Genomic DNA, 27373 nt, shown 5'->3' on the forward strand with positions numbered 1-27373 from the left:
TGTCCACACTGGGAAACATTGTTTGCAAAAAAAAAAAAAGAAAAAAAAATAAGTTTGTAAACAATGTTTGCAAACTGTTTGCAAACGTTTCCTAGTGTGGACGGGCCTTTAGGAAATATACAACTACCGCTGCCAAATAAAATTCAGGAAGTCACTGTTCAAAAAGAACTGCCGTTGGAGCGTTAGAGATATGTCGGCAAATTATTCAAAAAGCTTTGCTCCCTTATTAATCTAATTAGGACAAGCGCACGTTTGTCAAACAGAAACAATCAAATTATTCCGGCCTATTTTCAGCTGTCATAAAGTTATAGTTAAAAGTTGAAGAATTTAAATGGAAATACTGTTTGATAAGTTTTTACTCCTAAAGTATATAGTCCATATAAAAAATGTAATTCACAAAGAGTCAAATGAGGTCTCCAAACATCCCGTTATTGTTTGTATGATGTCTTTACGTTGCATGGAACCAGTGGTTATTCAGCAACGGGACCAACGGCTTTACATGACTTCCGAACCATGTCGAGAGTGAACTTCTATCACCAGAAATACACATCTCTCACACCTCAATGGAGGTGGCACGCCAACACCTTACCGACCACGCCACTGAGGCGCTCATCATCCAGTTATTGAGGCAAGAGAAGGGTAAAATACTGACACTTAATAACTTCTAATCACATGAGTTATTTCTCAACGGTCATCACCAGATGCTTACAGTTAAAGAATTTAAATGGAAGAACTGCTTGATAGGTTTTTACTCATAAAAATAAATAAATAAATAAATAAAAAATTGAAAAAGACATAAAAAAGTCAAATCAGGTCTCCAAACATCCACTTATTGATTCACGAGAAGGGAAAAATACACTGAATATATTCTAAATTACCTGATTGTTGTTTTTAAGGGTCATCACCAGATGCATCTTAATAAACCAGTAGTTCCAATTGTTACCTCCATTTGTTTAAGTCCACAGGGCTAATAGATAATAAATTGTACATATAAAAACGTCATACCTATCCCCCTTCTTTCTATACGCATACAAATATACGCTTAATTTTATGTATGTACTCGTGAAATGAAAACATTCTCTCTGTCGAATTTTTGAAAGTTTAGATAGCCGGGTATATGGGATTTGCAGCTCCATACCTTGTACTGTTTTGTGGTTAAAGAAGATATAAGAGAAAAAGAAAAATAATAAGTTGTGGGATGAGGAAATACGAGGCTTAGTGCATAGACCATTTTCAAGACGCAGAAATCACAAACAGCTATAAAAGAAATCTTACTATAATTGGTGTTATGTCTTTCCGTCCGTTTGTTATTCAATCACGGCCAAACGGCTGGTCCGATGGGCATGAAACTTGGCAGGGTTATAGTGGGGACCTCTAAGATGGTTTATAATGGGGTTTCATCCTACCTCGGTCCACCCCCCTCCGAAGGGGGTTGGGGTGAGCAGGGATACCCTGAAACGGAGCTAGTTCTGCCCGTGAAACGGAGCTATTGTGCCCGTAGACTTGGTTACTCTACGAATTTATCCTACATAATTTCTGCATACCTATGTTTACTAGTGTAAATAATGTAGCCAAGAAGAAAGTGGAAAAGGAGTGGTTGTTTTGAAGGTTGAGGATGCAAGAATGACAAACCTTAAAGCTCAGAGAAGATAAATCCTTGAAAAACAGATGCATAGCTGTTAAGTCCCTTCATATATTCTCAAGGGTACTCGAACCACAGCTCATCATATAATTCTTGTCTTAAAAAGACACGTCTAAACATCTAGCATCCCAAAGGAAATAAAAAAAAATTTGCATTGAGACTCATCTCGCATTCTGGGAAAAGAGGAGTATATTTTTTCTTGACATTCATATTCCTTGCAGTACGGTTTTTTTTAATGAAAATAATAAAAAGAGCTTTTTATGCACCTCACCACTGGAGCATGAGAATAAATGAACACTCACAAGTAATCATTGTATTCAGGGTCGTGGCATTTACTGGACACTTTTCTACAGGAATCAGAAGCAAATTGGAATTAACAAACACAAAAAAGACTGAAATAAAGCGAGTGCCATTAGGTTTTGTTGATATTGAAAGCAAAGGGCCTAATGACAACTCAACTTGCAATGGAAGCATCAAAGGACGAGTTACGTGAAAACAAGGACCCAAATTAAAGAAGTTTTGTTGCGAAGGAAGTCTAACCCGTTGGAAATCCATGTAATATGTTCGTTTAAAGTGAAACAATAAAACCAATAGATCGAGGAATAGAGTAAAATTCGCAAACGGGTTCCAGACATTAGATCTCCCCTTCAATTTGTGAATATCTAGTACACAAACTCGTGGTTATACAAACCTTACGCCAGCTTAGCAATTATTAAAAAAAAAAAAAAACTAAAACTAATACGTCAAATATGACGAGAATAAAAATACTCAAAGAAAGTAGAGATCACAATAAGGTTATTTTTAACACGATACGTAAAATTTTACTATCGATACTATTTGTGTGAATGTAATATGATATATATAATCATCTTAATCCCCCCCCCCTCTCTCTCTCTCTCTCTCTCTCTCTCTCTCTCTCTCTCTCTCTCTCTCTCAATGTACAGCAAAGTCTATCTAGTTCTCGCTGAATGCTCCAAACATCTTTTATGGTTAGTCATTTACTCAAGGTAAGTTTGTTATATTGAAGATTTTTATATAATAAAAAATAGAGACTTCTAATAACTGTAACCCAGAACAATCCTGAATCAGCTGCGCTTAGTAAAAGAATATTATTCAGATTTATAAATATTCAGAGACCTCAATGTACGAATCCCACCTTATCTATGAAAATCAGACCGTTTGATATGGTATTATGAAATAGGTACAAAAGGCCTTTAATTCAGCTTAATCACAATTGGTGTAACAAAAATTTAATTTACAACTCGTCTTCACATCGGTAATCCTAGAAATCAAAATCATTAATCCGAAATCTCTAATCCCTTTGCTGTCATTAATCATAAAACGGGTAGTTTAAAGGCGCAAAAGGTCTGGGATTAGCATCATCACGATCAAATGTGGACAAATTGCCAATATGAGCATCAGCACCATTACCCAAAGAAGCTCTTTTTGTTCCTTACCATATAGGGCAATAATCTATTTAGCGTATAAACCCTCAAGTTTCGTGATTCTAAAACTACTTCAAAAAATCACTGACTTTACACTGATATTTGTAATCTCTTTCTCTCTACAGCTGTATAAAGCAGTGCCAAGGCACTTAACCCACAAACTTTAAGTATATCTTAGTTTTACCTGACCACTGAGCTGATTAACAGCTCTCCTAGGGCTAGCCCGAAGGATCAGATCATTTTACGTAGCTAGTGACCAATTGGTTACATAGCAACGGGACCTACAGCTTATTGTGGGATCCGAACCACATTATATCGAGAAATGAATTTCTATCACCAGGAATAAATTCCTCTAGTTCTGCGTTGGCCGAGCCGAGAATCGAACTTCGGACTACCGGATTGGTAGCCGAGCGCGAAATCCACTCGTCCAACGAGGAACTGACCCACAAACTGAATGACCAGCGTTCGACTCCCGTCCTGGAGGAGGAGGCACGATATGGTTTTAGAATATGAACATTGAAGAGTATCCCAGTATTTGTGTTGCTGAGTTGTGCACGATAAGATTTTTTTTTTTTTTATAGTAGCACTGTATTCATTTCCAGCTAAAGCATGAACACACTGAGTCACTGCTCTTAGTTGACTACAGTTAATCCATTTTAAATCTACAGATAATAGGCCTATGCCTTGTGTCTTTCCAGTACCAACTGTCACTGGACCAGGCTTTGTCTGCAGTAAGACAGTTCATCACCAAAGAAAAAATTCACTTATCAATTGTTGACAAAACTGATCATCATAGCAGACAGTAGCTGCAACCAACCACAGTCGACTAACTACTGGCTGAATCATTCGATGCTTGGGTCAAAAGAGGCGTAACTTGATTTAACTAAATGGGCCCAATGCTTCCGGCCCATTTGGGAATCGAACCTGGGACCGTAAGGTTCTATTTCTAAACGTTTCGACTTATTCATGGACGTTTTATCGTTCGAAAAATTGCAGTTCACAAATTTTAAATATCATAAAAAAAAGGTCCACCAATCACCTAAGACTCTCATTTCATGTTAATTATCGCTTTCCTTCCTGTCAGAATTCTATAACGGAAAAAAACGTTATCCTCTTTTTCTCAATATCTAACACACTTTCTCGTATCCGGGGCCAATTTGCATAAGAGATGGCAGATTTTCTTTTGCATATGAATCTCCTAAGAGTAGCCGTTTGAAGGAGAAAACCATCCTCGGAATCTTTTATCAGGCCCACTGAAAGCGCCTATTTACCATAAACCTCTTGTAGAGACCTACTACCAGCGAACCGGCAACTTTGTTTACTGTGGGAGGTGTCTACCTCTTTCTAGAACGTTGGTACTTTATAAAACATCTCTTTCTTCTGCTTTTCAATGAATTTAATGGAGGGAGGAATAGCATCACAGCAGTATTTAAAAGAATCTCCAACCATTTCAATTTATTGTTTTATGCAGTTTTCTCAGACTTATTAACAGCTGTTTTAATTCCGATTCCTAAAACCAACACAGAACAGCTAATCCCCAGAGCGCTGGATCACTATTTGTCGAGCAGAAGTAAGTCATATTTTTGTTGTCTGGTTGTTGTTGTTTTTTTTTTTTTAACGAGACAACAAGAAAACAAAATCTTAATCATGAACATGAGACCCATATTGAGATATTCGGGCTAACGTACCACATTTCGTAAAATACATATTAAATAAAAATACATAAAATACTCTGGATTAGCATATGACCTATTGTAGTCATCAAGGCAGTTCAAGCTGCTACCTTTGAGACCTACTCAGGTGAATTTAGACTCATTTGAGCCTTATGTAATAAGGCCCATTATAATTTAGTATTTATGAAAAAAAGGAACCTCGCGTGTTATGAAATCCTTAGGTAATGGGGTACTTGGATTTAATCGGAACCTTATCTAGCTTGTCCCTTGTCAATAATCGATCCTACCTTAGGTAAACTTATGAAAAAATATAAAAAGAAATTCGTTTTCAGACATGGCCACTATATGTTTCGCTCCCATAGTGAGAAATAAAATATCATATAGTCATTTAAATTATTCATCCATAAATTATTATTTTTTCATTTCATACCTGTATACTACTGTACGTAACTTTCCGTAAATACACTTCGATTTAGCTTAATTACTTAAAAGTAGCCTTTGCAAATGTTTTGGACTCCGATTACTAATTCTTAGGTTAATTCGATGTAGGCCTGTCCTAGTCAGTATTTCCGTAGTCATTGTCTATTTAAGATTCTCTATTCTCGACCTACAGTCGGTCCATCAAAAACAGAAAGGGTGATAGACAAACGAAATCGAAAAAACAAACTCTCTGTCGGAGCATCTAAAAAAAGCGCTGAAAAAGAGAGAGAGAGAGAAAATAGATTTCCGAAACTAAAACATTGGGAGGCCTTGAGACAGAAACTATGGCACACTCGAAGGTTTGAGAACATAGGTCATATGGTCACTCTCGGAGTAAGAAGCCAAATGTGGCGTAATAGATGACACAAGCGCCAAATATATATATATATATATATATATATATATATAATATATATATATATATATATATATATATATATATATATAAAGGTTTTTGCCACGAAGGAAAAAAATGAAAAGCGAGATAGCCAAGCACTTTCGGTCTAATAAAGGGTCGCACTAGACCGAAAGTGCTTGGCTATCTCGCTTTTCATTTTTTCTTTCGTGGCAGAAACCTTTATTTATACATAGCATCACGTTTTATATACTTCGTGATCAAGTTATATATATTATATATATATATATATATATTATATATATATATATATATATATATATCTTAGTTTAACCAGACCACTGGCTGATTAGCAACTCTCCTAGGGCTGGCCCGAAGGATTATATATTTTTACCTGGCTAGGAACCAATTGGTAACTTAGCAACGGGACCTACAGCTTATTGTGGGACCCGAACCACATCGAGGAATGAAATTCCTAATCACCAGAAATAAATTCCTCTGATTCCGCGTTGGCATAGCGAGAATCGAACCTGGACCCACCAGATCAGAAGGCGAGCAACGTAACCACTCGTCCAAAGAGGAACTTACAAAATAACGGTACAGAGACTCCCATCAGCTAATCAAAGTGGAAAATATTAACTTTTACTTCAACTTTAGCTATTTATTCTATTTGATCATCATAAGCGATATTTATCTTTCATTTTCCACTGACATAAAAACCTCTGCATTTTTTTTTTTTTTTTTTTTTTTTTTTTACTGTAACTTTGCTATGCCTCTCTTTCTGCCCATGGGCTCTCCAAACGGTTCACATCGAAAGCTGATAAGGGGCAGAATGTTAATCACCAAGGAATCAGGCGGTTAACCACCGATCCGCCTAATTTGAGTTATGATTCAAATAATACATAAAAGGTGACCTTGCTTTTTTAAGTTTATTTTGAAAAAATCAAAATTTTGCAACTTGTTCATAACTATGAACAAAAAAAAAAAAAAAAAAAAAAAAAAAAAAAAAAAAAAAAAAAAAAAAAAAAAAAAAAAAAAAAAAAAAGTTGCAAAATTTTTGGTTTTTTTTCAAATAAACTTGAAAAAGCAAGGCCACCTTAGTATAGCCAGAAAACACGAACTTCGTTTCACTCCCAAAAATACCGCAGCGAATGAAACTTGAAAATTCTTTTGCTGCAGTTCACACAAAAAAAAAAATAATAATAAAAATAAAGAATAAAATAAAATAAAACTAAAAACTAAGATAAAAAAAAATCGTGATCATTCAAAATCGCCAAGTAATTTTGATATCTATTAAATATTCCATAAGACAACTGTTCCTTTTGGTTTCAATTCTGTCAGGATTCCAAGGGCACACTACATTTCTGCTACTTTAATAACTTTTTTTTGTTAAAGCAGACCATATTTTGCGTGCCTTAATGTAAGCCGTTCATACATAATTATTTTGGTGGGTGGGTGGGTGTTGGGATTGGGTAGGGGCATTATAATAAAGTTCCGTTCACAAGAAAGCTCTCTGTCGCCATAAACGAAAAGAAGTAGTTTAGTATCCATGTTATTTCTAGTATTTTTGAATGGCATATTTCGATCGAGGCTCCATCCGCGTCTCGCGTTGCCTTCTATACTTGAAAATTGTTAAATGCAAGACTCCGAGGATAGATATTTCACCCATGAAATCCAAAATTCAGTCATGATAAAAATATAAAGATTGCATTCACATAAAACTATGTATAAGTAATACAACAGTTTTTTATTACTTATAAAACAGTTCTGTAGTAATGAAACTATATAGATGGAGAGAGAGAGGCACTTCGTCATCAGATAGGCAAGAGGAATTAGATTCATTCATAATTAATGAACAGAGTAAAATCCCAGTTTTCAGGAAGATCCTCCCTCATACTACAATCCAAATAAGTCCTTCAATGTCAAGATGACGTTACGGAAAAGCAAATTCTAAACGGCGACACCTAAGCTTTAAAAGGCAGCGTTTCAAGAAATGCTTTCCTTATGGCCAAAAACAATTCAGGATCTAAAGAATTACAAGACCGAAGTTATCAAACTGAAACACACAAAAGGAATCAAACGCGCATGCTCAGAAGCGATGGGATGGATGATACGGGAAGCCATCACGATTCAAACTGGAACTTCGAACTTCAGTCTCAAAGTATCAGAAGTTCTGAGGCGTGTTTGCAGTCGCATCTTTTACCGAGCACTGGATACAGAACCCCCACCCCCCACGTTGTTCTTACAAATGGCTCCACCAATCAGTCAAAAGGGCAAATCCAGTCCGGGTTCATGAATATGTCATCTGTGCAATAATGAGACTATCATAGCCAAAGGCACGACGTTTGATTTTGCCTTTCAGCCCAATGCGAGTGCATTATCGAGGAAGCCGCTTCCCATCAGCCGTCAGCTATCAGGAAATTGTCAATAACAAACCAGCCGTTGCAATTGACAATGCTTTCATTCGGTTTTTCAATGGCAAGGATTAAAGGCCCAAATGTAAATAAAACTTTCAGTTCAAAAGCACCGTTAGCTTAAATCATGTTCGATGAATTGCATAAATCTGCTTCACTTTTAATGCCAAAAATGCATCTACGTACTTTAAACAGCGAGTTCGTCCAACAATTACATAATTACAGGTTCAATTCCGAAAGTATGGCTGATAGGAAATATACCAATTGGATTAGCCGTAATGACATCAATTCCTTAAGATTTTTGGGCTTCTACCGAAAGCATTAAAATCCAAAATTCTCCTTCCTATGTGGGATTCGAACCCACTCTGGTTAGAGATTTAGATCAGGGCAAAAACCCTGAGGTCACGTGATCTGTTGTTGACGTTAGTTAGGTTGCAAGCTGACCACAGTAACATACTCGCTTTACCGCTGGTTATTTGATCAAAAGTTTAATAACCTTGGGTATGGTCATTGGTTATGTGGGTGACCAACAAGAATTACCAGATATCGTTAGAGAATAGGCCTCTTGAACACCGGCTAGCAACGTCATTCCAAGGAAACTTGCTGAAAACCTACGGGTCAACGCTAAATTTAACACATGGCCCATTGGTTTTGCACTGGCTCACTCCTCTATCAGTGTGGGTTCGAATCCCAAGTAGCGTCTCTCATTCTATGGGGGAAAAGGAAGAACAAATACTATTTACGTTCATACATAACATATATTCATACTGTACAGAATATATGTACACAAGTTTATAAGCGCACGCACAACACATACATACACACATATATGTATGCATATATCTATATACAGACATATATATACATATATAAATATATATATATATATATATATATATATAATATATATATGTATGTATATAAGACTGGCAAAAATGTTCTGTTACAACAGAATTCCATCTAAAAAAAGAAGCCCATAAAAACTCCAAAATATAGAAAGTAAGTAATATATTTCAGAGACAGCTGCTCACTCTTCAGGTAGGAGAGAGACAGCAGTCACTGAAATTTAGTACTTACTTTCTATATTTTGGTGTTTCTGTGGGCTTCTTTTATTAGATATATATATATATATATATATATATATATATATATACATACATATATATATATATATAGTTTTGCCACTTACATCGGCACCAATATTTTCTCGGAAACGTCTGCAAGCATGCAATGAAATGCAAAGGAACAAACAAGCGAACGCAGACCTTTGTCGTAAGTGAATGCGTTCTTTGTCTCCTTGAAAACTAAGCTTGGTTCAAACGCTTCTCTTTCCTTCATATTTCTGGCACTGAAATCATAATATTTATTCGCAGCATTTCCTGTGTCATCAACAGAGTAAAGCGAAGGGATTCTCCCTTTCTTTTGAAGCATCTCTTCGTACGATCACGCTTGACGCTTTTCTTTTTCTAGTAGTCAAGACGGATGAGAAGAATCGAGAAATATTATCATGTTATATTGCCAAAAGATAACAGTACATTGTATAGTGTGTTTGTTTATATATATATCTATCTCTCTCTCGTCTATATATATATATCTAATATACTATTAACATGTGTATATTTATATATATTAATATTCTCTTCTCCTCTCTATATTGTGATATTATATATATATAGATATATATTTTATTTTATTTATAATCGTATATTTATATATATATTATATATACATATTATGTAATTATAATAATATTTATATATTATTAACTATACATAAATTAACATACATACATACAAATATTCATATAACATATATATACCATATTTATATATATATAGTATATAATATATAAATTAAACATATACATACGAATATATACAATAAACATATTTATATATATATTATATATATTAATATAATATATATGTTATATGTCTGAATGTATGTATGTATGTATGTATACACACACTACACGTAATAAATCATATGAAGAGTTGCATGTATATTAGCAGAATCTACTGATTTTAAAAAAATGTGTACGAAAATACAGAAAATATCAGCTGAAAATCTCAATTAAACAAACAATAAATCTGAATGTATCGAGTTACGGGTTGAATGAGAATATAAATACGAATGATTGCTATTATTATGATCGTGAGATTAATGTATGATATTTTTAATTAGGTATTGTTACGCTTTCCGTTTGGTATTTATGCAGATGTGCTTCAAAGCAAGAAAACAAATCAGCTGACTGGTTTGAAGAAAATAAAATGTAACTCTTTGACACTTCTGTAAGCTCCAATTAGATTATTCTTTTGAATAATCACTTGAATTTTAATGATTAATCTTCCTTTCTGCAACATGACGCCGGACATACAAACAAAATTTTGTTTCTTTAATTATAGTCTGGAATTATCTCGAGTCTTTTTCCAATTTATTCAGCACTTACAATTAATTCTTATTTATCAATTTATTTTTTTTTCTTTCTGTACTTTGAATTGAATTGAATATAGAATTTAAGCCAAAGGCCAAGCACTCGGACCTACGAGGTCATTCAGAGCTGAAACGGAAACTGACAGTAAAGGGTTGAAAAGGTGTACTTATAAAAGTAAAACCTCGAAGTTGCACTACCAATCAATCGTCAGGAGAGGGTGGAAAGTAAGATGGAAGAAAGAGAACATGAAAGGAGGTACAGTAAAAGAAACGAAAAGGGGTTGCAGATAGGGGCCGAAGGCACGCTGCAAAGAACCATAAGTAATGCCTACAGTGCGCCACACAAGGCGCACTGATGACACTAGCTCCCCTACGAGGTTCAAGTCTATGGCACTTGTAGGTTTGTTCCATATGAAGAGGGTTCATCTGCTAATAATAATAATAATAATAATAATAATAATAATAATAATAATAATAATAATAATAATATTATATTAATAATAATAATAATAATAAGTAATAATAATAATAATAATAATAATAATAATAATAAAATAATAATAATAATTCTAAAATCGTGGATAAAATTTGTACTGGTGATGAGTTAAATATTTCATGGCTGCACTCTATGACAGCAAAGCTCTTCTAAAACTCATATATATCAAGTTTTAGCTAAACGCAGGATCCTGGACAAATCCACTGGTGGCAATTTCTCTAATTTACTGTAATGAAATGTGTCAAGAAAACGTGATGGAAACTGGTTAAGAAATTGGAGAAAATTTCCGCTGCAGTCATTAACCAAGAAGGCGCTTTTTTAAGGTTGCTAAAACATAATTCTAGATTTATAAATTTGTAGCTAGATGAATGTGCAAAGCTAAATTTCTTATGAGATGCAAGGCAATTAGTAAGGTTAAACACATATATACATTAATCTGATGTATGTAAGCATATATATGTGTGTATGTATATACATATATATAGTATGTATGTATATATGCGTGAATATATATATATATATATATATATATATATATATATATATAATATATATATATATATATTTATGAAAGTAAATTAAGAGAGAGAGAGAGAGAGAGAGAGAGAGAATGTACACACAATACATATATACATACATATACATATATATAACTAATATATGATATATATATATATATATATATATATATATATATATTATATATGTATATGACATTAATCATACTTTACACCAATCTTCCCTTACCTAAATCAAGAGAGAGAGAGAGAGAGAGAGAGAGAGAGAGAGAGAGAGAGAGAGAGAGAGAGAGAGAGAATTTCAACAAGTTGCAATATAAACAAAAATAAAGAAGCATTAAAATGTTCAACTCGGCTAACGACTGTTACATCCAATTTCCTGCTTAATAGATCTAGCGTGGTCCAATCGACCACCGGATTTTTTCGTTTTATCATTGATGTTTCAACGCCATAGTTTACCATTTCCATTACAGCCTCTAGGCTTTGATCATTATTCATTTCCTTTTGGCAATGGGTGCTCGTTGTGTTACACTCATAACAGGCTAAACTAATGTCAGTGGTAATGGACATATTGTATAGGACAGTGAAAGTTTATTTGCTATATATCTTTGTGTCCGATTTTCGCTTTTCAAACGTTTGGGCTTAAAATAATAATAATAATAATAATAATAATAATAATATAATAATAATAATAATAATAATAATAATAATATAATAATAATAATAATAATAATAACACAATAGAAGATGTAAAACCGAGGCTTAAAGCCAAAGCACATAAGATCCAACGGTACATGAACAGGAATAAGGGATACCAACAGAACAAACTATTCGGAACCAACCAGAAAAGACTATACAGCCAACTAAGAGGGGAAGACAACCACCAAGAAATTCCTGAAGCCGAACCAAGTAAGAGACTCTCGGAAAACATATGGAGCAATCCGGTATCACACAACAAACATGCAACATGGCTCCAGAAAGTCAAGGAAGAAGAAACAGGGAGAATAAAACAAAGATTCACAGAGATCACGACAGACAGACAGAAAATGCCAAACTGGAAAGCCCAAGGTCCCGATGAAGTCCATGGATACTGGCTCAAAAACTTCAAGGCCCTACACCCACGAATAGCAGAACAACTCCAGCATTGTATCTCAAATCACCATGCACCCAAATGGATGACCACAGGAAGAACATCCTGAGTACAAAAAGACAAGAGTAAGGGAAATATAGCCAGTAACTACAGGCCTATCACCTGCCTACCAATAATGTGGAAGTTACTAACAGGTATCATCAGTGAAAGGCTATAAAATTACCTAGAGGAGACAAACACCATCCCCCACCAACAGATAGGCTGCAGAGGGAAGTGTAGGGGCACAAAAGACCAGCTCCTGATAGACAAAATGGTAATGAAGAACAGTAGGAGAAGGAAAACCAACCTAAGCATGGCATGGATAGACTATAAGAAAGCCTTCGACATGATACCACACACGGCTAATAGAATGCCTGAAAATATATTGGGCAGAGGAAAACACCATCAGCTTCCTCAAAAATACAATGCGCAACTGGAATACAATACTTACAAGCTCTGGAATAAGACTAGCAGAGGTTAATATCAGGAGAGGGATCTTCCAGGGCGACTCACTCTCCCCACTACTCTTCGTAGTAGCCGTGATTCCCATGACAAAAGTACTACAGAAGATGGATGCCGGGTACCAACTCAAGAAAAGAGGCAACAGAATCAACCATCTGATGTTCATGGACGACATCAAGCTGTATGGTAAGAGCATCAAGGAAATAGATACCCTAATCCAGACTGTAAGGATTGTATCTGGGGACATCAGGATGGAGTTTGGAATAGAAAAATGCGCCTTAGTCAACATACAAAAAGGCAAAGTAACGAGAACTGAAGGGATAAAGCTACCAGATGGGAGCAACATCAAACACATAGATGAGACAGGATACAAATACCTGGGAATAATGGAAGGAGGGGATATAAAACACCAAGAGATGAAGGACACGATCAGGAAAGAATGTATGCAGAGACTCAAGGCGATACTCAAGTCAAAACTCAACGCCGGAAATATGATAAAAGCCATAAACACATGGGCAGTGCCAGTAATCAGATACAGCGCAGGAATAGTGGAATGGACGAAGGCAGAACTCCGCAGCATAGATCAGAAAACCAGGAAATATATGACAATACACAAAGCACTACACCCAAGAGCAAATACGGACAGACTATACATAACACGAAAGGAAGGAGGGAGAGGACTACTAAGTATAGAGGACTGCAACATCGAGAACAGAGCACTGGGGCAATATCTGAAAACCAGTGAAGACGAGTGGCTAAAGAGTGCATGGGAAGAAGGACTAATAAAAGTAGACGAAGACCCAGAAATATACAGAGACAGGAGAATGACAGACAGAACAGAGGACTGGCACAAAAAACCAATGCACGGACAATACATGAGACAGACTAAAGAACTAGCCAGCGATGACACATGGCAATGGCTACAGAGGGGAGAGCTCAAGGAGGAAACTGAAGGAATGATAACAGCGGCACAAGATCTGGCCCTAAGAACCAGATATGTCCAAAGAATGATAGACGGAAATAACATCTATCCCATATGTAGGAAGTGCAATACGAAAAATGAAACCATAAACCACATAGCAAGCGAATGCCCGTCACTTGCACAGAACCAGTACAAAAAGAGGCATGATTCAGTGGCAAAAGCCCTCCACTGGAGCCTGTGCAAGAAACAGCTACCTTGCAGTAATAAGTGGTACGATCACCAACCTGAGGGAGTGATAGAAAACGATCAGGCAAAGATCCTCTGGGACTATGGTATCAGAACGGATAGGGTGATACGTGCAAATAGACCAGACGTGACGTTGATTGACAAAGTCAAGAAGAAAGTATCACTCATTGATGTCGCAATACCATGGGACACCAGAGTTGAAGAGAAAGAAAGGGAAAAAATGGATAAGTATCAAGATCTGAAAATAGAAATAAGAAGGATATGGGATATGCCAGTGGAAATCGTACCCATAATCATAGGAGCACTAGGCACGATCCCAAGATCCCTGAAAAGGAATCTAGAAAAACTAGACGCTGAAGTAGCTGCAGGACTCATGCAGAAGAGTGTGATCCTAGAAACGGCGCACATAGTAAGAAAAGTGATGGACTCCTAAGGAGGCAGGATGCAACCCGGAACCCCACACTATAAATACCACCCAGTCGAATTGGAGGACTGTGATAGAGCAAAAAAAATAAAAAAATAAAATAAAATAAAAAAATAACATAGCAAGCGAATGTCCGGCACTTGCACAGAACCAGTACAAAAAAAAAGGCATGATTCTGTGGCAAAAGCCCTCCACTGGAGCCTGTGCAAGAAACACCAGCTACCTTGCAGTAATGAGTGGTACGAGCACCAACCTGAAGGAGTGATAGAAAACGATCAGGCAGAGATCCTCTGGGACTTGGTATCAGAACAGATAGGATGATACATGCAAATAGACCAGCCGTGACGTTGATTGACAAAATCAAGAAGTATCACTCATTGATGTAGCAATACCATGGGACACCAGAGTTGAAGAAAAAGAGAGGGAAAAAAATGGATGTGTCAAGACCTGAAAATGGAAATAAGAAGGATATGGGATATGCCAGTGGAGATTGTACCCATAATCATAGGAACACTAGGCACGATCTCACGATCCCTGAAAAGGGATCTGGAAAAACTATAGGCTGAAGTAGCTCCAGGTCTTATGCAGAGGAGTGTGCTCCTAGAAACAGCGCACATAGTAAGAAAAGTGATGGACTCCTCAGGAGGCAGGAACCCCACACTATAAATACCACCCAGTTGAATTGGAGGACTGTGATAGAAAAAAATAAAGAATATTGATTACTATTATTATAAATAATTACAATAATAATAATAATCACTATTACTATTATATTATTATTATTATTATTATTATTATTATTATTATTATTATTATTATTATTAATGATTATATTATTATTATTATTATTTAAAACATGAACCCTATTCCTATGGAACAAACACACAGGCAACAATGACTTGAAATTCAAACTTCCACACAATTTGTAGTTCTTTTGAAAGAGTCATAGAAGGTAATAGGAAATACAGAAAGAGACCAGTTATGAAATAATAAAAAATATATATATAAGCAAATTAATCAACAGATAAAAATGTAAGTAAATAACTAAAAAGCAAAAGGAGGATTGTTTTAGGGTAGTCACGCATTCCATCTTCGCTTGAAGTTTTCAATTGCACATCCAACGGTTTCAGGAATAAAGATCCCAATACCTTCATTAAGTCTTGCTTTTTATACAGACCCTCCTTAATCTCTGGGATGGTGAGAGAATGATAATCTCACAAAATAATATTGCCATTACACTAATGAAGCTTTTTGCTAATCTCAGCGAATACTTTGAACATATCGCAGAATCATTCTTTATTCCCGTTCGTTAGTGACCGTAGATATGTTAGGAATCTATATAGTCTCCTAAATAACGTCATCTTCGCATAACATTGGTCAATGTCGTTCACAAATTTAGCATCCCTGAACGATTATAATTATTTTAGCCCCTTCTTTAAGAAAACAAAGCAATGTATACCTGTTTCGTTTTGAAAAATAAATCGTGATATTAACTAATTGGTTCCTCTTCAAGGACTTTTTATCAATGGCAGTTCGTAATCTCCCTTCCTCAGTAACGGAAATTAAATGTTAAAATATATCCAAGGAATAGAAAGTTAAACCAATAAAACGTCATTTTTATCAGAACAAAATCATGTCTGATATATATATATATATATATATATATATATATATATATATATTATATATATATATATATATATATATATATAATATATATATATTTACCTTATAGATTTTCCGGACATTTTCACATCGTTCAAAATATATTACTAATTTCACTGAAGAGTCACGACTGATTTTTTTTTTATTTATCATGTAATCCGAACTCGACGAAACTCTCAGACTCCAAACCTGTCAATTTGATTAATTGAAATACATCGCTATTTCATTACAGTTATGTTCGCGTTCATTACCCTAAAGCTAGATTAAGTATATATGTACGTATGTATCCATGTATATATGTATATATATATTGCTCTTGTGTATTTGTTTATAGATGTAATCATGTGTTTAGGTATAAATGCATGCATCCATATACACATATATTCAGGTAACACACACACACACACACACATATATATATATATATATATATATATATATATATATATATAATACATACACAAATACATCACACACACATATGTATATATATATATATATGTGTGTGTGTGTGTGTGTGTGTATGTGCGTGTCTATATATATTTATCTATATATATATATATATATATATATATATATATATATACATACTATCTATTTTCATATAATATACGTACATATGATATACATAATAATATAACTCACAACCCTGTACACCCCATAAAGCAGTAAAAGAAAAATTAACACATATTTAAACATTCATATACACATAACAGACGAAAATCATTTTGATATTGCATCTAGGGGAAACAGTGCTTTGGGCCTCAAATGCGAACCACCTCTTGCTGTAGCAAACATCCATTAATGCGCCAATTTACATTAATTACTGTGATTTAATTCATTTACCCCCAAGGCAACTGAAAGTTTCAGGCCAAAAATTTTGATTGCAAAATAAAAAAAAAATAAAAAAAGTTCATTCAGTAAAACCTAACAGAAAACTAAAAACCAACCTCGTGTGGTATTAAGGGAAATTAAAGTCCCTTGACTTTGCAATATGAGATCAAACGGAATTTATAAAATTAAAGTCACATGACTTTGCAATATGAGATCAAACGAAATTCAAAAACTTAAGAGCTGAATATAGAAGTAAAGTTCGTTTTAAAATTTTCCTTTCCAGAATAAAGTGATGCAAATGTTCCATGAAAAGACAAGATGGACAAAATATCATATACTAGAAACAATTTGAGCTGAAAGGATGAATAGCTCATCAGCCCTTGTAATATCGTGGATGTAAACATTTAAAAATATCGTTATTACATCCGAATGACTTAAAATTACTCTATATTTTGAAGCTTCGACCTAAATACCTATACGAAGAGAAATTACGGGAAAACTGAGGTAGGTGAAATGGCACTGAAAACACAAAGTAATTGTGATTCGCTGTCTAGCTCGAAAAGTATTGCAAGAGTCACTCCCAAGGTTTTTAGGTTAATAATTAAAGCTTTTCCAATTCAGAGACGAAAAATTACTATCAACTTTTTCGCGATATATTTTCAGTGAATTCTGAGAAGTGAACTTTCATATGATATTTAGTTTACTATGCTGGAAAGTTAACAGATAATTTTCTCTATTTCATGAGAAGGCACAAAAAATGCCTTTTTTTTTCCTCTCACTGTAATGCACAGCTATACAACGAGGCATTCACATTTCAGAAAACCATTCATGCGTTATATTAAGTTTGTTTGGTCAGTTTTAGAAATCCAGAAAGAATTAATGTCACTTGGACGTAACATCATTTATTTGCATTAATTCAGTTTCGTGCAGCATTTATGATCTGAAACATTGTCACCTAACTCTTTACCTCGACATTTGTATTTGTTGCACTAAAGGTTGTAGAAAATTGTTCAAACCACCAGATAAAACACAGATCCTCAAGAAAAATGTTTCTAGATAAGAACTTCAACGTTCTTGGAACCCAGAAATATTCTGGCATTATGCCAAGCACTGGGGCAATTAAGGCCATTCAGCGCTGAAACGGAAATTGACAGTAAAAGGTTTGAAAGGAGTAACAGGAGGAAAATCTCGCAGTTGCACTATGAAACAACTGTTAGGAGAGGGTGGAAAGTAAGATGGAAGAAAGAGAATATGAACGGAGGTACAGTAAAAGGAATGAAAGAGGTTGTAGCTAGGGGCCGAAGGGACGCTGCAAAGACCCTTAAGTAATGCCTATATTGCACCGAATGAGGTGGACTGACGGCAGTAACCCGCTACGGGCCCAAGAAATATTTGCCTTTACTAAAAACGTGCAAAAAAAAAGGAATGAAAACATACAAAAAAGAAAAAAAAAACAGGTCAGCTATACGGATGAATTCAAGGAAACATGAAAAATTTAACTTCCTGTCTGGCGAAGTTTGGTTGGAACTCGATAAAACAGAGGTCCTCATGAAAGTTAAAGGGCTCAATTTACCTGACTGTATTCCAGTTGCGACAGAATTATTCGCGACTCAGCTAAATTCCCCATTCAATTTTATACGCTCCTATTATCTCAGTTCACTTACTACTTCAGCTAAGTATTTACAATTTGTAATATACTTTCAATGTACCTTCACAGTGCTGGATACTGACAAAATATTTCAAAAGATGGTTGCGGCTTAGGCTTCAGAAGAGAGGCGTCTTATAAATGAGATGAATTTCACTTCAGTTAAATAGTTTCCAAGGATGAGGGGATCCCTTCCTCCTGTTTCTCTAACAATCAATGTATATATAGGCAATTAGATATACAGGCGCACGCACTCCCAATATGTATGTGTTTATATTATATATACATGCATTAAGCTACAAATGTCCTTTAATATTCAATTCGCTCTACCTCACAATTAATATATTTTCATATACGTTAACCGAAGGGGAATTACATATATGAAAATATATTAACTCTGAGGTAGAGCTAATTGGATATTAAAGGACATTTGTAGCTTAATGCATGTATATGAATCACGGTGATGTGATAAAAATTCATTATATATAGACACACACACACACACACACACACACACACACACATATATATATATATATATATATATATATATATATATATATATATATACATATATATATATATAGTATATATATATATATATATATATATATACATATATATATATATATATATATATATATATACATATATATATATGTGTGTGTGTGTGTGTGTGTGTGTGTGTGTGTGTCTGACTCTATATATAATACACACACACATGTATATATATATATATATATATATATATATATATATATACATGTGTGTGTGTATTTATGTATGTATACACACAAATATGATCCAAGGCTTAAAAGACATCTCAGAGAATGACTTAAGGTATAGGAATGGTGAGCAAATAGATTGAAGGTTTTAGTAATCAGCCAGAACTTAACCAAATTAACTGACATGGGTATAGGAATCAGACTCTCTGTTCTAGAACCCAACAGGAGGTTGTGGAAAACGAGACACTACTGGTGGGCAGTCGAGCAACTGATCAAGGTTGATTGATTTATAGACTTTTGGCATGTATACCAAGCACTGGGGCAACTAAGGCCATTCAACGCTAAAACGTAAACGGACGTGAAGAGGTCTGAAAGGTGTGACAGGAAGAAAACCTCGCGGTTGCACTTTGAATCAATTATTACGAGAGGGTGGACAGTAAGATGGAAGAAAGACAATATGAATGGAGGTACAATAAAAGGAATGAAAGAGGTTGCATCTAGGGGCCGAAGGGTCACTGCAAAGAACCTTAAGTGATGCCTACATTGTTCCGTGCACGAGGTGCACTGACGGCAGTACGAGGCAATTAATCAAGGGATTTATCATGCGTTTCCTTATGTCGATCCTTTCACGTGAAATAAACCATTGATGCACCAAAGGCTCTCACAAGGGCTGATCTATGATCATAAACTCTTAAATAATCCGAACATTTACAGCAAACTGGTATGAAAAACACGTCCCCAAGTTAGCAATGAAAATGTAAAAATGTAAGTGGAGGGAATTATGGCTCAAGAAAGCTAGCGTCCAAGAAAAGAAATAAAAACAAAAAATAAAACGAAAATCGTGTGGTTTAGGTATTCCGGATACTGGATTCTTTCTCAGAATGTTCTGAGAAATCTTTCTCTTGCGAAATATATGTTCTCATTTCAACTGTGGTTTTTCGCTGCCGACTCTAAATTGGTTCTTGTCAGGATCTCCAGCAGAGAAAGAAGGAAATGAAAATTCATATTAAATCAAATCAAAATGCTATCTCGCTTCTATAACATTTTCATCATTGAATGTATATTACATTTCTCCTTCTCTTATTCCTGTTCAATTTACTGAGAGTAGTTTTTTTTTAATCTATCTTCGTTCTATTTTCTTATTACATATTCGTCAGTCCATTTGATTCTATACTTCTTCAACACTTTTCGTATTTCTGCTAGATTCATTTTGCAATGTAACCATTGACATCTTCCTCGTGATTAAGGTTCCAGTATTCGAAAGAATTTCATTCAAAGAGCGACAACAGAATGAAAGGGAAGGCGGAAGAATACCTGATACCAAGATAAAAGGAAGACTATATACCACAAAACAAGTGTAGTAGTACATCGGATAAGGCAGAGCCCACGTGACCACCAGAACTAAAGTAAAAGATTTATAAAAGAATGAAACATTCGCTTTACACTGTTCTTATCTAAGGGACACATCCAAAGGATGAAAAGGGAATCCTTATTAGCGCTTATTTGGGAGCCTAATCCTGTGAAGATAAGTATCTGGCTTGAAAGAAATATCATGAAAGTAAAAAAGACAAATTCACGAGGATCTAACATTTCAGGAATCACTCGCCAAATGCAGAAAATGATTTCAACATTTTAACATTTTTCTCCAGCGGGATAAAGCGAGATAAGAGATAGTTTTGCGGTGTTTAAGCTAGAAAGTATTAGGATGAGTCAATACTTGTATCAGACTCCTGATTACCTTCAACGCTCAACTAAAAAACACAATAAAATCCTAAAGACCTGATTTCCACAAGGGTAGTTTTCTGGTTCTCTCTGAGAATTTGTTTGTTTGTATCGAGCTTTTACGTTGCATGGAACCAGTGGTTATTCAGCAACGGAACCAACGGCTTTACGTGAATTCCGAACCGCGTCGAAAGTGAACTTCTATCACAAGAAATGGTACACATCTCTCACTCCTCAATGGAATTTCCGAGAATCGAACTCGCGGCCACCGAGGTAGTACGCTAACACCATACCGACCACGCCACTGAGGCGGTTCTTAGAGAATTTGCTCCGCTCTTTGTCATCGAGTTGAGAGAGAAAAAAAAACAAAAAAAAACACCGAATTGCGTCCACAGTAAAAAGGAAGAAAAAGCGGAACGTCTTCATGTTTAAATCATGAGCGATAATTGGGGAGAGTGATTTCATGGATGTGTCACTTTTCTTGAATACTAAGCATCGATGCTATCTTGATTATAATCATTCCAGAAATAGTGCGGAGTGGAAAGAGATACATGACATTTGTTATCAAAGTAGATTAACCAGATCCCCTTCAAATTTTTTTTTCCTTTTTTTTGTATTTATCTATTTATTTAATTTTTTTAATTTTACTACGAAAGCCTTTGTGATAATCTACAAGTCGTGGTGGATTTAAATAAAATGTTATTCATACGTATCAAATATCAGACAGAATCTCTTCATGAGATTCAGTCTGTTATTTGAATTATCTGGTATGAAAACTGCAAAAAAAAAAAAAAAAAACAAAAATTCAAATACTATATTTTAATCATTAACGTTCAAATATCAGAGCAGAATCTCTTATGAGATTCGTCCTGTTATGTTGAATTATCTGGTATGAAAACTGCAAAACAAAAAAACAAAAATTCAAATATTGTATTTTAATCATTAATAACGGGAACGAAAAAAACAATCCCCTAACGAGAACGTATCGCTGACATAACCTCCTCTGACATCAAGGGTCACAAGAGACAAAGAGCCAAGTGCTACAGTCAAAAGTTTAAGTTGTCTAGAGAGGGAATCTTACATAAGTTGTTCAGCTTTCTTATATCCCAGTGTGAAGCTTTCACACGTACGCTTGAAGTGAACTGAATTGAATATAGAATTTAGCCCAAGCACTGGGACCCTTGAGGTCATTCAACACTGCAACAGTAATAGGTTTGGAAGGTTGCAATATGGCAGAATTGCAATCAGTTGAGCAAATGTGGCAATACTCTATGCATAGTGATCAAATGCTTAGCACTAGGCTACATTTTTCTTGGTTTGAATCAATTATTAGGATAGGGTGGAAAGTAAGATGCAAGAAAGCGAATATGAAACGAGGTACAGTAAAAGGAACGTAAGGGGTTGCAAAGAACCTTAAGTAATGCCTGCAGTACACCACATGAGGTGTACTGACGGCAATAACCCCCTTACGGAGACGTGCGCCTTGAAACTATTTCTAAAAAAAAAAAATACGTTGTGGTCACATCCTGACATACTTCTCGTAACTCCAAGTTCCACTCTGGTTCTACTGATATCGTAGTTCGTAGCTTCAGATGCAATATAAGGCGGGGGTTGAGAAGTTACACTGGTAAAGCAGTACACACGTAGATTCACTACATACATAGAAAATGCATAATATTAAAATAAGTATACTGCCACTGATACGCATTATAACAGAAGTGGTCGCATACATACGTGGTAATCCCATGTAAGAGGAAAATATTCATTCTTTATTCTAATCTCTGGAAATATTTTCTCTCTCTCTCTCTCTCTCTGCAGTGGTCAAAACCTTATTTGCAAACGATTTCTTCGCTCACAAAATTCTATTTGATATGTAGAATATGAGACAATTCTTTCCCATTGCCTTTTATATTAAACTTCATTTTAAAAAAAAGTTCTCTCGGTTAAACAAGAAATGAATAAAACCCGAAATCTTAAAAGAGGAGCTATCTACTTTTGTGCTGCCCTGATAGATATTTTCCACTAACGCGCGTAAAGGGACACAGGGTCTTGACCCAGAACTGGGAGCATGAAATTAACTTTCCAGCCACAAATGAGATGAAATCCATTCTCTCTCTCTCTCTCTCTCTTCTCTCTCTCACACACACACACACACACACACAATGATTTGAATAGTAGTTAATAGCAGTTCACAATAATAGAAAATATCGTCATTTACTTTAACCAATAATCTCTCTCTCTCTCAACGTTTTAGATAACAATTTGTAAAGTATTTCTTTATCGGTATGTCACGTCTCTCTCTCTCTCTCTCCTGTCTTAGATATCTCTTAATTATTATCAACACCTTTATTGAGCTGCGTTGCCTTTAAATGCGCACACAAAAAGACGCATACAAACAATCTAATAAATTACTAAGTTAACAAATTAATACAAATAAATAAATAAATAGATAAGTAAAAATAGAAAAAAAATAAACAAACAAATAAATAAAATAGTCGAGATCTATTTTCACCACATCGCCGTCTCTAATGAGTGCTTCAAAAAAAAAAACAGCCTAATTAATTTCAACAATAATTTTAATGATAACTTTAGTAGTGTAGCTGAAACTAATGCAGACGACATTTTTTTTTTTTTTTTTTTTTTTTTTTTTTTTTTTTTTTTTTTTTTTGCAAATCGAGTCGCATCACCTCATCCCAAGATAAACGATCCGAAACCTTATAGACACGAGGAGAGAGAGAGAGAAAAAAAGTAAATGGGATTTCCAGCTAATGGGATCTCTCGACTCGTTGTTAGGATATACTTTGATGAAACTTCCTGCTGAACAACGTTGTAAAGAGAGGGAGTCTTAAGCTGCTGTCTCTTCTTTGAACGAAGGAAGACAACGAGATCAGCGGAGTCTGCTGCCGGAGTTGAACAGATTAAATTCACCCGCGTCTGGCTTCAGTTCCCTTTTTCAGTTTTTGTAATCATCTATTTGTAGCCATTCTAATTCACGCTTTGGACTGGGATACAGAATTTCGGCCAAAGGCCAAAGCGCTGGGGCCTATGAGGCAATTCAGCTCTGAAAGGGAAATTGAGAGGAGAAAGGTGAGAGGAGAAAGGTTTGAAATGTGTAACAGAAAAAAATAAACCTTCATTATGAAACTGTTTGAAGATGGTGGATATAGCAAGATGGAAGAAAAAGATTATGAAGGCAGGAGGTACAGTAAAAAGAAAGAAAATGGTTGCAGCTAAAGTAATGCCTACAGTGCACCGCGTGAGGTACTCTGACGTTATTACCCTCCTACGGGAATATTTCAGGTTTTCTTTTTCTTTTAAAATTAAGAGTATTTTGAGATAGTGAGTATGTTATGCAGCGGACCATCCAAGAACCCAGCGTAATAACCGATTCTCATCTTCAGGGCACCCCGGAAGTGGGTAGTGCCTTTAGGATACCTCACACGGTGCACTGCAGGCATTACTTTAGGCTCTTTGCAACGTCCCTTCGGCTCCTTCGGCTGCAACCCATTTCATTCCCTTTTACCTTACCTCCATTCATATTATCTTTCTTCCATCTTACTTTCCATCCTCTTCTAACAATGGTTTCAACATTATTTTCGGCGCTGAATGACCTCACAGGTACCAGCGGTTGGCCTTTGCCCTAAATTTCATTTTCCCGTTTCATATCTTCCGAAATAAGGATAAGAAATGGTTCCTATCCATTCATTTATCCTAGAGGTCTTTGAGAGTCTGACACAAGCACCAGTGGGTCACAAGGAGATCGGGAATCCCACCAGAGTGAGAGACACCACAAGTTTTCATTTAGTATTTCGACGCTGCTGAAAATCAGGATTGGACTCCTGAAATCGAACAGCTGATTAAAAGAAAAGAAATAAAAAGCCTGAAATCGTGCACACTGAGCTGGGGGTTAATTGGCTCCTCGTGGCCGAACTCTTGTCTGTTGCTGTGCAGAAATTGTTAATTATTGTGCGAAGTCCCTCTGATTATTTTCTGACTGAAACTCATAAGGTATTTCATTTTTCAGCGAACAATGGCTGAAACGGGGGTTATGGGGGTAGAGGGGAGACGAGAGAAAGAGAGGGAGAATCATCTTTCAATAAACAATGAGAGAGAGAGAGAGAGAAGAGAGAGAGAGAGAGAGAGAGAGAATCCTCTTTCAACGAACAATAGCAGAGAGAGAGAGAGAGAGAGAGAGAGAGAGAATCCGCTTTCAACGAACAATAGCAGAGAGAGAGAGAGAGAGAGAGAGAGAGAGAGAGAGAGAGAGAAAAGAGAGAGAGACAATCCTCTTTCAACGAACAATAACAGAGAGAGAGAGAGAGAGAGAGAGAGAATCATGAATTTTAGAAAGAATGGACCTTCTCTTGACCCACCTGCCAATCAAAGAACGAGTTTGAAAACATCAACCATTTGTAATGTTGCTGTTAAGTTTAGTCAGCCAGAATTCACAGGTCCACGAAAGACCTCAAATTCGCCTTCATATCATACCAACCCTTCTAGGATGCCAGTGAGCAGATAGAAGCAACCGAATAATTCCACGTATATAGTTTAGTCTAAACAGTTCTGTCTGGTGAGTTAATAATTAAAAGATTTCGCCTGAATTGATGAAAATGAAGGTTTAGCCTGACGTCAGCATTAGCTAATGAGGGAAGGAAATCTTGCAGAAAAATGGATCAAATTAATAACGACATAATTAACCGTGAAACGTCATTAATTATTAACACTAACTGCCTTCGTGAAAGAAGCGTGTGTGTGTATATATCATATATTCTATCTTATATATTTTAATATATCTATATAATATAAATATAATATATATAATATATATATATATATACATAATACATATATAATATTATATATTATATATACTAATATATATATAATATATATTATTATTATAAAGTACATAAGAGATCCTCACGTGAAAATGAAAGAAGGAAGTACCAAGACTTTCAACTTTTATTCCAAAGTCATCTTCAGGGTACTGAACAATTTTAAGAGAACAACTTATACAAGAAAGCAACATGAGGCCACAAATTATAAAACAAGTCAACAACCTACTTGAGTATGCAGATAAACATTGTTCAAAACAAAAGACATACTTAACGGAAATATGTAGTTACTAAAATCACAGTACAAAACTATCTGTTTGTAAAATATCTAACAACTTGTTTAACTTTTTAAATCATCAAGAATAAAACTTTTAACAATTCGTCCATCTTAAAAAGACCATCGCTCATATTCATGTTATTAAAGAACTAATGAGGCAGCCTTCAACTTCTAAAAACGACTGTAGCTTTATTCCAGTCTACAGGGTGTTCAAAATCCCTCACGTGACAAAAAATGGCACTTGAACCGTTCACAACCCGTACATTATATTTATGCTGTGTAACTCTCTTACTTAGTTCCTTACCAGATTGTCCAATATAAGGCACATTACAAACAGAGCAGTTAATTTTGTACACGCCTCCTGTTGTCATCACTGATTTATTACAAAACAATGCATTTTTGACAGATGAATTATTACTAAAAACAACATTTATATTCAGACATTTCAGGCTACGTACAATTGATAAAAATTCACAGTGGTATGGCAAAACTAAAATATTTTCAATTTCAAACTTACTTGATCTTTCGTGACAATAAAATGATTTTTTGGCACTTTGGAGGCAGCTATCAATAAAATACCTTGGATAACATAATTCTTTCGCAATTTCATAGATGTTCTTAATTTCCTCGTCTAAGAATTCAGGATCACAATTTCTATATGCCTGTAAAAACATCTCTGAGAAGACTGTTCGTTTTATCTTGGGGTGATGGCTGGAAAAATTATGAATGAAAGCATTCACTGCTGTTGGTTTACGGTAAACTTTGATTTTAAAACCGTTGTACAAATACATATGTAAGTATATATACGTATATACATATATGTATATATGCATTAAGCTACGAATGTCCTTTAATATCTAATTCGCTCTACCTTTGAATTAATATATCTTTATATATATTAACCAAAAGGGAATTTTTAAGTTGATAATAATTGCGTCCTCTCGTGGATTCGAACCAGCGCACAGAGGAGAAATCAGGACTTCAGTGGCCGAGTCGGTAATGTAACGTCACTGAAGTCCTGATTTTTCCTC

The 27373-nt window shown here is 35.2% G+C and overlaps 1 protein-coding gene across 1 annotated transcript in view; it reads left to right on the plus strand.

Annotated features, from left to right (window-relative positions):
• Positions 1 to 27373, plus strand: part of LOC135212564 (growth hormone secretagogue receptor type 1-like) — a 166737-nt gene that overhangs the window by 118483 nt on the left and 20881 nt on the right.

This window comes from Macrobrachium nipponense, chromosome 41, assembly GCF_015104395.2.
Source record: "Macrobrachium nipponense isolate FS-2020 chromosome 41, ASM1510439v2, whole genome shotgun sequence".
Lineage (NCBI taxonomy): Eukaryota > Metazoa > Arthropoda > Malacostraca > Decapoda > Palaemonidae > Macrobrachium > Macrobrachium nipponense.